The following is an 11,216-nucleotide window of genomic DNA, read 5'->3' on the forward strand; positions in this document are numbered from 1 at the left end:
CACCTGCCAAGCTGAGGGAACTTGGGCAGGCCACTCAGTGTTTCAGAGCCCCGCCCTGGATAGATAGGATACTGGTATGCTTGGAAAACACCTGCCTTCAAAGTGGAGCACATGCAGCTATGAAAAGCTGGAAAGGACTGTCCCAATGCTGATGTGGGACAAGAGAGGTGTGCTTTGTCTAGCTGGATCCTTCTTCAGTAAAAGGGTGACGGTTCCTTCTTTCAGTACCCAGGGGTGCTCTCTCATCTGCAGCACTGGGTACTTCAAAGTGATAGGATATAACAGATTAAAATGGCCTTTAAAAAAATTGGGGGCTGGAGAGATGGCTCAGCGGTTAAGAGCACTGACTGCTCTTCTAAAGGTTCTGAGTTCAATTCCCAGCAACTACATGGTGGCTCACAACCACCTGTAATGAGATCTGGCGTCCTCTCCTATATACATAATAAATAAATCTTTTTTTTTTTTTTTAAACCAATTGAAAGTCTTTATTAGCCACCCAGCTACTGCACTTGGGTGTTCAGGATCCCAGTGTAACCCCAACTGAGCCTTTCTCTGGGTGAGCTTTTTTTTTTATTATTATCAGCTTGATACAGTATAAATTCTTATCCTAGTAGTGAAATGTTTCACTGAGGCTTGCCCAGTGATTGAGTAAAACCAAAACTTATTGTAAGCCACAGTCATCCTAGGGTCTCCCCTGCTATGTAGCCTCCCTAGTTCTGTGGGTTGCAGTCTGATTGTTCTTTGCTTTATATCTAGAATCCACCTATGAGTGAGTACATACCATGTTTGTCCTTCTGGGTTTGGGTTACCTCACTCAGGATGATATTTTCTAGTTCCATCCATTTGCCTGCAAATTTCATGCTGCAGGCACACATGCAGATGGAACACTGTATACATAATAAATAAATAAATCTTTTTTAAAAAATTAGTACTGGTGTTTTGCATGCTAGTCAAGCTACCACTGATCTATATCCCTAGGTGTCTTTTCACCCTTTTTAAAAATTATTTATTTTCGGTTTGCTGAGACAGGGTTTCTCTGTGTAGCCCTGGCTGTTCCGGAACTTGTTCTATAGACCAGGCTGGCCTCGAACTAGATCTGCCTGCCTTTGTCCTGTGCCACCATAGCCTGGCTGTTTTGATTGTTTACCTTTCCAAAAAAGTTTAAGATACATTCTCACTAAGTTACCAGACTGGTCTTGAACTTAAGACCCTCCTACCTCAGCCTCCCAAGGAGTTGAATTACAAGTTTGTACCACTAAACCCAGCTTGGACATTCATCTTCACATCGTGTTTATCTTTGTATAAACTAACTCTAAAAAGTGGGGGCACAATGGCTCATATGTATAATCCCAGAACCCGAGGAGCTAAGGCAAGAAGAATGCTACAAATTCCAGGCCAGCCTGAGCTAGGTGAGATCCTGTTTCAAAACAAAGCAGCAACAACATTTCTATGGAAAATGGTAAGAAAGATGTGAAAGGCACATCCAGCTCTCTTCCTTGGGGGACAAAACAGGAAGTGAGTTCCTTTTGCACTTCCTCTTCTCATTTTCCTCTGAAGTTGAAAATCTTAAGATGGGGGAGACAGAAGAGCAGGCCTGGCAGCCGGAATTCAGGGAAATGGTTTCCAAACCCCCGAGGCAGTGTTTATGTGGGAGGAAAGGTTCCCGGAGTGATTGTCAAAACTGTCCTCCCCCTTTGCAATCCTCCTAGGGCCCCTCCTGCCTCCCCTGTGTGCACTTCCTCTCCCAACCCTACTGCTGATGTAAATCTTCCTCCGGCCATCAGGCCCTCATCTCCTACTGCACATCTCCTCCGCCTCTGACCATCTGATGTTGACTCCTGCCGGCCCTCAGGAAACCTCCCTCTGGTGACATCAGTGTGGAGCCACTTAAACAATGGTGCTTTTGGTTCTGCTACAGGGTCTCATGGCGACCTCCAACTTTTGATATAGCAGAGGATGACCTCGAACTCCTAATCCTCCTGACAGTACCTCCTAAGTGCTGGGATTACAAATGTGCACTGCTCTGCCCAACTGTTAGTTTAGTTTGTTTAGTTGCTTGTGTGTGAAGGAACTGCAGGTGCCCTTGGAGTCAAAGGCAGTGGATCCTCTAGGACTGGAATCACAGGTGTTTGTGAGCTGTCCTGTGACCACAAAGACTTGAACTCAGGTCTTCTGGAAGAGTCGTAAGAACTCCTAACTTCGGATCCATCTCTCTAGCCCCCATAGTTGAGTGGGTTTTTTGTTTGGTTGGTTGGTTTGGCTGGATTTTCGAGAAAGGATTTCTCTGTGTAGTCCTGGCTGTCCTGGAACTCCGATCTGTAGACTGTGGTGGTTCTCCTGCAGGCTTTGCAGCAGGCAGGGAAAAAACAGTCCACAAAGAGACAAGAGTGAAACTCAGCTCAGCCCAGTTTTATTGTGACCAGTGCTGGACCAGGACTTCAAGAGTCCGGACCAGATCATTTAACTTTAGCCATATTTAAGCACAGCACAATTTTTGAAAAAAGTATTCAGATAGTGATTAACTCAGTCCCATGTGCACATCAATTTAAGACATGTTTACACTGAGATTCCTTACAAAGTACATCTGGCTTCTTTCACAAGACTGAGTAATGTTGACTCAGAGATAGTGCCCAAGATTTAGGGTCTAGGGAGTTTGACTGAGGTAAACAGAATGCCTGTGGGTGTCAGGATTGGCCTGGCCCTAAGATAACATAGAAGTCACTTAGGCTGCTATAAAGCACAGATGACTTCAGTCATAAGAGGAGGTTTATGGTCTAAAAGCATTGCTCAAGACTTAGGGGAAAAGGTCTTGATAAGTAAAAACATAAACTCTGGGAGACATGGCAGGGCCTGTCTCGTCAGATCCAAAGGATCGCCAGGTTGTAGAACTACAGCCCAGCATTCCAGGAAAGGCAGCTACACACTTCATTCCATTGAAGAGCTAAGCTGTGTAGTTAACTTTCCTGGCTTCTCCAGTGCTTACCTTTGTGCACAAGGCTTTTTGCTTTCTGCATGTAGACCAGGCTGGCCTTGAACTCAGAGATTCTCCTGCCTCTGCCTCCCAAATTCTGGGATTAAAGGAGCATGCCACCACCACTGCCCAGCCATAGTTTGGTTTTTTAAGATGGGTCTTGTCATATAATTCAGGCTGGCCTCAAATTCGTGATCCACGTGTGTCAGCTTCCCAAGTATTGGAATTACAGGTGTGTACCATCTGTCTTGGTTATTTGGTTCTATTGCTGTGAAGCAATATTGTGACCAAGGCAACTCATAAAAAGAAACATTTAAAAAAGAAAGAAAGAAAGAAAGAAAGAGGGCTGGAGAGATGGCTCAGAGGTTAAGAGCACTGACTGCTCTTCCAGAGGCCCTGAGTTCAATTCCCAGCAACCACATGGTGGCTCACAACCATCTGTAGTAAGGTCTGGTGCCCTCTTCTGGTCATACATGCTGTATACATAATAAATAAATAAATCTTAAAAAAAAAAAAAAAAAAAAGAAAGAAAGAAAGAAAGAAAAGAAAACATTTGTCAGGTGGTAATGGTACATGCCTTTAATCTCAGCACTAGGGTGGCAGAGGTAGAAGAATCTGTGAGTTCAAGGCCAGCCTGATCTACAGAGTGAGTTCCAGGATAGCCAAGTCTACACAGAAACCCTGTCTCAAAAAAGAAAAACAAACAAACAAACATTTAATTGGGAGCTTGCTTACAGTTTTAGAAAGTTAGTCCACTAACATCATGGTGGAATGCAGACAGGCACATTACTGGAGCACTTTTGCATCCTGATCCATGGGTAGTAGGCAGAGAGAAACATTGGGCCTGGTTACATCCTGATCCACAGGCAGCAGGCAGAGAGAGAGAGAGAGAGACACTGGGTCTAGTGTGGGTTTTTGAGACCTCAAAGCCCACCTCCATTGACACACTGCTCTATCTAACAAGGCCACATCCTCCAGTCCTCCTAATCCTTCTTAAACAATTCACCAACTGGGGACTAAGCGTGTTGTGGACCAGGCTGGCCTTGAATTTAGAGACCCACTGGCCTCTGCATCCTGAATGCTGGGGTTAAAGGCGTGCGCCCCCATTGTTAATTAACAATTTAAAAAAGAGCTGCACTTTTTGTTTGCTTCCTCATCTTGTTTTTAAGATAAAACCTGGAAGCTGGAGCGATAGATGGCTCAGTGACTGACAGCCCTGGATACCCTTCCAGAGGACCCGGGTTTGATTCCCAGCACCCACATAATGCTCACAACCATCTGTAACTCCAGTTCCAGGTTTCTACTCCTTTGCCCCCCCCACGCCTGCACTCACATACTCAGACACACATAAGTATAGATTAAAAAGAAAATAAAATCTTCAAAATTTATTTTTGAAGTAAAAATAAAGCTTATTATTTTTTTTGAAAAATTCTGTTTTTTAATTATGTGTATATGTGGGAGGGGTGTACATGGGAATGCAATGCTCACCAAAGCCAGAAAAATGTATCCGTTTCCCTGGAGCTGAAGTTACAAGGGGTTGTAAGCTTCCTGATGGGTGCCAAGAACCAAACAGTTCCTCTGTAAGAACAGTACACTCAATTTGATTGTTGAACCATTTTACCAGCCTCTAAAGCTTGTCATTAAAGACCCAGAGACACCCAAGTGTGGTGGTGCACTCCTTTAATCCCAGCACTCAGAAGGCAGAGGCAGGCGGATCTCTGTGAGTTCGAGGCCAGCCTGGTCTACAGAGCGAGTTCCTGGAAAGGCGCAAAGCTACACAGAGATATCCTGTCTCAGAAAAAAAAGAAAGAAAGAAAGAAAGAAAGAAAGAAAGAAGGGAGGGAGGGAGGGAGGGAGGGAGGGAGGAAGAGAGAAAGAGAAGAAAGAAAGAAAGAAAGAAAGAAAGAAAGAAGAAAAAGAAAAGAGGAAAACAAAATCCCCAGCCAAGTGGTGGCGCACACCTTTGATCCCAGCACTGGGGAGGCAGAGGCAGGTGTATCTCTGTGAGTTCAAGGCCAGTCTGGTTAGTTCTAGGACAGTCAAGGCTACACAGAGAAACTCTTGCTGGAAACCACCACCACCACCACCACTACCACCACCCAAAATAAACAAATCCTCTGTTGTGTAACTATTTCCTCCTGATTGAAACATTAACTCCTAAAAAAAAAAGAAAAGAAAAGAAACATTACCTCCTTAGGGAAGGGGAAGGTTTACACAACTCACAGAAAATTACAAAACACAGAAGAAAATTACAAGACTCCTCCTGAGGCCTCTCTCTTAGGTCTGCCTGAGGTGGTATAGCAATAAGCAGTGCGTTTTGATTTCTTTCTTAATCCAGCTCTATGGGAGCTGGGAAGATCGCTCAGGCAGTAAAGTGTTTGCCATGCAAGTATGAGAACCTGAGTTCAGATTCAGACCTTGGTGTGGCGGTGCATGCTTGCAATCTCAGTGCTATGGAGGCGCCCAAACAGGCTCAGTGGCCAGCAAACCTAGCCTACTGGGTGAGTTCCAAGCCTGTAAGAGAGTTTGTTTCAAAAACAACATCATCAAGGAGTATGGTGCCTGAAGAGTAACATCCAAGACTGACCTTTGTCCTCTCCATGCACACAAACCTACACACAAGCACAAAATCAAACTGTACGATCTGTACCAAAATAGAGTATGGAGAGCTTGTAAGTGTAACAAGCTGGAAAAATACACCCAAAGAAACTTTTAAGAAGATAAAACCGATATAGAAGCACTAATATCCCACAAATATGTAGTCTCCTTTTAGATAATTCGGTGGATAAAGGCACTTGCCACCAATACTGACAACCTGACTTTGAACCTTGGGACCCAAAACGTAGAAGGAGAGAACTGACTCCCTTAAATTGCCCTCTTATCTCCACCGTGTGCTTTGGCACCTACATGTCCCCACTCATCAGCCACACACATAAACATTAATAAACATAACGTATTTTAAATTTGTGCATATATGTATGTGTGTTTGTCTTTGCATCACATGCATGCCTAGTAGCCAAGGAAGCCCGAAGGTGGTGGTGGAGTCCCTAGGACTAGAGTTATAGACAGTTGTGAACTGTCTATACGTAGGTGTTGGAAATTGAACCTGGGTCATCTGGAAGAGCAGTCAGTGCTCTTACCCATGGAGCCATCTCTCCAGCCCCCTAAAAGAAAGGTTTTTGAACTTATTCTTGGAGACATAGAATACATTTTTAAACAATAATACATTTTGCTAAAACCTCTTTCTGTTTATGTTTAGGTGGTATATGTGACCACAGGCTGGCCCTAAGCTCTGTGGGAAGAAAGAGGAAACAGGACAAAGGGTCTCCTCAGGGCATCCCATCTCTTGCCCTAGAGATTTAGATAAACAGATACAGAGTGCCTGAGGATTTGAACTTGAGTCCTCATGCTTGAATGACAAGAGCTTTATCCAGTAAACCATCTTCCTAGTACAGTTTCTGGGGCTTCTGAGATGTTCTGAGCCCAGTAGGCTCTAAGTGTGTTGAGAACTTTCCAACTTAGTCAGGAGTTCAACATTCAAGGGTCTGGCAACAAGGATAGCTCCTCTTCCCTAAAAGACAGGCTAGGAGGTTGGAAACTGGGTGCTCAAGGAGGCAGAACACTGGTATAATCCTAGAGCCCATGAGTCTGGCCTCCCAGGTTTGCATAAGAAGAAACCTGGGGAAAAATGATTCAACCAAGACTATGCAGCAAGTCAGCAGAGAGTCCGAGGTGGGGCTCCAAGTCTAACTATGTGGGTCTCTTAAAGGCTCTCAGATACCTTGTCCCCATGACTTCTCAGTGATACAGCCAGAGCTTGAATCAAGATCTCCTAAATGAAAATAGCATGCTATTGGGAATGAAAAGGAGAAATAGGCATCCTTTAAATTTTTTTTAACAATTTAATGTTTATGGGTGTTTTGCCTGTACACATGTCTGGGCACCATGTATTTGCAGTGCCCACGGAAGCCAGGGGGCATTGGATCCCCTAGAACTGAAGTTACAGATGGTTGTGAGCTGCCATGTGGGTGCTGGGAACTGAGCCTGGGTCCTATGGAAAAGCAGCCAGTGCTCTTAGGAGCGGGAACATCTCTCCAGCCCCACAGGACACACTTTATTTGTTATTTTGTCTTTTTTTTTTTTTTTTCCTGGAACTTAGGACCGAACCTAGGGCCTTGTGCTTGCTAGGCAAACACTCTGCTCTACTACTGAACTAAACCCCCAACCCCAAATTTCTTTCTTTCTTTTTTTAAATTTTTGTGGCATTGGTGTTTTACCTGTATGTATGTCCGTGTGAGGGTGTCAGATCCCCTGGAACTGGAGTTACAGATGGTTGTGAGCGGCCATGTGGGTGCTGGGAATTGAACCCAGGCCCTCTGGAAGAGCAGCCAGTGCTCATAACCATTGAGCCATCCCTTCAGTCCCCAGGAATAGACTTTAAAAGACCACACAAATGTGGTGCCCGAAGCAAAGGAAAGTGGAGACTTGTGGAAGGAAAGGAGAGTGGCCCCCAGTATCTAAGGCCTGAGAAACAAGAGCAGGTAGGACATCCTGGAGGTAACTGCAGAATGGCAGAGGTCCCCTTGTCTGGGGCCCATGCAGAAGTGGCTCTTCCGAAGACTGAGAGGTTTTATAGTTAGATCAAGCTGGTATGGAGGGATTACAGGAGTCTGGAGGCCATCAGAAGTCAGGTGGAGACCGATGTCTGTGACATTGCTCACAGACAGAGCCCTTACTGAACATAAAAGGAAACCCCCAGGGTCTGTGGGCCAAGGCAACGGGAGATCAATCACCCGCTGGTGGTTTTAGACACAGAATTAGGATTCAAGGTCTGGTGCTGGGACTTCCTGCCAGGAAGAACGGGGGCCATGCGGAGGGGGAAGGTATTAGGGGCTGATGGGGCTTGGAGCATGAAAGGTTGTGAACCCAAAGCTGGGCAAGTCCCCTGTGGGAGTCCAGCTCCCACCTTTTGGAGTGTTCTTAGGCGGAGGAGAGAGGAATAAGGAAATATCAGATGGAACGAGAGACCTAGCCAATGAGAAGAAAGAAACACAAGGATAGCTTCAGGAGGGCCCGGGTCAATACCCAACGGCCTCATACTTTACTGAAAGGGCTTTTTATAACATGCCAAGGAGAGGAGCAAAAGACCTCCCCCTCACAAGATCAAAGCACACTGTACAGCCAAGTGTAGACCCTTCCAAACACCTGGTAACCACTCCTGGGGTCGAATCATCTTGATATGCAGCCCTGCTGGGTAAAGCAAGCTCAGATTCTCACTAGGAAGCCCCTGTGGGCTCTCACAGTCCCCTGCTCTTCTCAAGTCCAGCTGCTGTTCCCTCACTGCATCCTTGTTTGATACAGCACCACTTAGGAAAACCACCCCTGAACTAGAACTAGAAAGCTTTTCATCCCTGTGGAAATTTGGAGCCCATCCCAAGGTTCAGAAGACCAAGGAAGGAATCATGTGGGTCTGAGAGCTAGTGTTACCTGTGACCTTTGATGAAGGACCAAGATGCTAGCCAGACTGCAGAGTGGTAGAGCACCTGCCTGGATTAGATCCCGCAACACACACACACACACACACACACACACACACACACACACACACCAAACAAGAAAGGCCTCCCAAAACAACACATTCAGATAAAGATGACAAAAAATAAATAAATCCAGAGCTGGGCATGGTGGCACACTTCTTTAATCATCTCAGTACTTGGAGGCAGGTAGGTCTCTGAGTTCCAGGACAGCCAAGGCTAAACAGAGAAACTTTCTCTGGGAAAAAACAAAACAAACAAACAAAAAAATAGTGGCCCAAGCTTGTAATTCCAGCACTCAGGATGCTGAGGCAGGAGGATTTCAAGTTCAGAGCCAGTATGGACTGTAACAGGACACTAGACCCTGGTAGACTCCCAGACCTTAGCACAACTGATTCCATGATGGCAGTACCATTCAGGCTGTAAAACTCAGCATGTAGACAGCACCACCTGCCTAAACTAAAACAAAGGCCTAACCCATCAAAGTCCATAGTTCTGGCAGTCTCTAAATGTACCAACCTTGCTTTTTGGCTTCTGTAGTTCTGCTTCTGGCTAACTGTTCTTGTTAGCTGAAGTATGTCAATCCAGGATATGGTTTTTGTGCTTAAAAGCTCACCCTGAGAAAGGTTCATGGGTACACTGGGATCCCAAACAGGTGGTGTAGCTGCTGGCCGGTTCAACACAGACTTTCTATTGGCTTGTCTGAGCAGTCTTATCTGGTGACTACCCCATAACATGGATTATGTACTGAGTTCCAGAACACCTTGCCTCAGAAAAAGGGAAAGGAAATGAGGAAGCAAGGAAGGAAGAATCCAAGCCACACCACGGGAAATGTGCTTCTCAACATATGAAGAGCTTTTAGATGCCATACCTACAATCCCAGGACCTGGGAGACCAAGGCAGAAGAATCACAAATTTGAAGCCAGGCAGGGCTATGTTGAGAAATCTTGTTTATAAACTAATTAGCTACTTTTTTTTTTTTTTTTTGGTTTTTCAAGACAGGGTTTCTCTGTGTAGCTTTGCGTCTTCTTTCCTGGATCTCGCTCGGTAGACCAGGCTGGCCTCGAACTCACAATGATCCTCCTGCCTCTGCCTCCCGAGTGCTGGGATTAAAGGCATGCACCACCATCGCCCGGCATTAGCTACTTAATTAACTAAGTATACCAAAGTCTGGGCTTTTCTTGTGTGTGTTGTACGTCATCATGTTGTCTTCGACAAGGAGCGGACCGCCGGCCTCCAAGAGCTCACTCCCTTAAACTGCTTTGCAGCCCATCTTGGTCATCTTCTGCCCCATCCTTCACTTGCAACCTAAGAGGAAGTCTCCAGCCTCTTACACAGGGATCCTTGGACAGCTCCGGGGTGCAGTCGGCTCTCGGTGGCCACGCCCCTCCGCGGCAGGGCGGAGCATGCAAATCTCTCAGAGACCACGCTTCCGTTGGGGAAAAAAGCGAGGGTCTCTCACGCATGCGAAGTTTTTTGTGAAACCTGAGGGGCATAAGAAATTTGTAGCAGAGTCCAGTGGTGAGCACGGTGGGAGACAGAGCCACGTTCGGAGCTCACCACGAGTTAAAGAGGGATGATGAGAGGACGGCATCGGTATGGGCGGAAACCTCGCTATCGCTTCTCGGCCTTTTGGCTAAGATCAAGTGTAGTATCTGTTCTTATCAGTTTAATATCTGTATACGTCCTCTATCCGAGGACAATACATTAAATGGATTTTTGGAACTAGGAGTTGGAATAGGAGCTTGCTCCGTCCACTCCACGCATCGACCTGGTATTGCAGTATCTCCAGGAACGGTGCACCCCCTCGGGGGGTCTTTATCTTTGTTTTAAATAGAGACTTTTTGTTTTACTTCTTATCTATTTTCTGTGGGGAAAACTGGCCTTGAATTCAATGCTGTGGGGAAAACTGGCCTTGAATTCAATGCTGTGTTAATCCTGTTGTCTTTGACTTCTGAACCATATCTTTTAATGGAAGCATAGCATTAAATATGCTTAATTGTATTTATTTTATTCTTACCTTGTCTTTCGTGGCAGTTTTTCTCTGTATAGCTCTGCCTGTCCTGGAACCTGGAACTTTGTAGATCAGCACTGAAAGTGGTGTAACACTACTGCCCGGCTTAAATTATTTTATTTTATATTTTTTGGTCTCCTAGTCTTGCGCCTTGCGCCTTTCCCATGCCCCCACTTTTTTTCCTTTTTTAGAGCTGAGGACCGAACCCAGGGCCTTGAGCTTGCTAGGCAAGAGCTCTACTTCTGAGCTAAGTCCACAAACCTTTAATCTCAGCATTTGGGGTGGGGGCAGGGGAACAGATGCAGGTTGATGTCTTGAGTTACAGGACAGCCAGGGCTACCTTGCATTGAAAAACAGACAAGGGGCTAGAGAGCAGTTAAGCCCACTGCTCTTTCAGAGGACCTGGGTTCAATTCCCAGCACATGGTGACTTACATACAACTGTCTGTGACTCTAGGGTGACACCCTCAGCAGACATGCATACAGGAAGAACACCAATGCATGTGAAATTAAAAAAAAAAAATTTCCCCTTTGTGCAGAGGATCTTTCTTAGGTTTTCAAGAATGCTAGCTAGCTAGACACAGATATGATCATGAGTTACATCCTAACCCCCAAAAATGTATTTTTTTAATTTCATTTTATTTATGTGTGTGTGTTGCTGTGAGCCATGTGCATGTCTGGTGCCTGTGGAGGTCTGA

At 45.5% G+C, this 11,216-nt stretch overlaps 1 non-coding gene across 1 annotated transcript; it reads left to right on the plus strand.

Annotated features, from left to right (window-relative positions):
• Nucleotides 1–10,121: 10,121 nt before the first annotated feature.
• On the plus strand, nucleotides 10,122–10,313 carry LOC118590569. Its single transcript, XR_004945843.1, has one exon. It is a non-coding gene; the product is annotated as a U2 spliceosomal RNA (small nuclear RNA).
• The last annotated feature ends 903 nt before the right edge of the window (nucleotides 10,314–11,216 follow it).

This window comes from Onychomys torridus, chromosome 8 (genome assembly GCF_903995425.1).
Source record: "Onychomys torridus chromosome 8, mOncTor1.1, whole genome shotgun sequence".
Classification (NCBI taxonomy): Eukaryota; Metazoa; Chordata; class Mammalia; order Rodentia; family Cricetidae; genus Onychomys; species Onychomys torridus.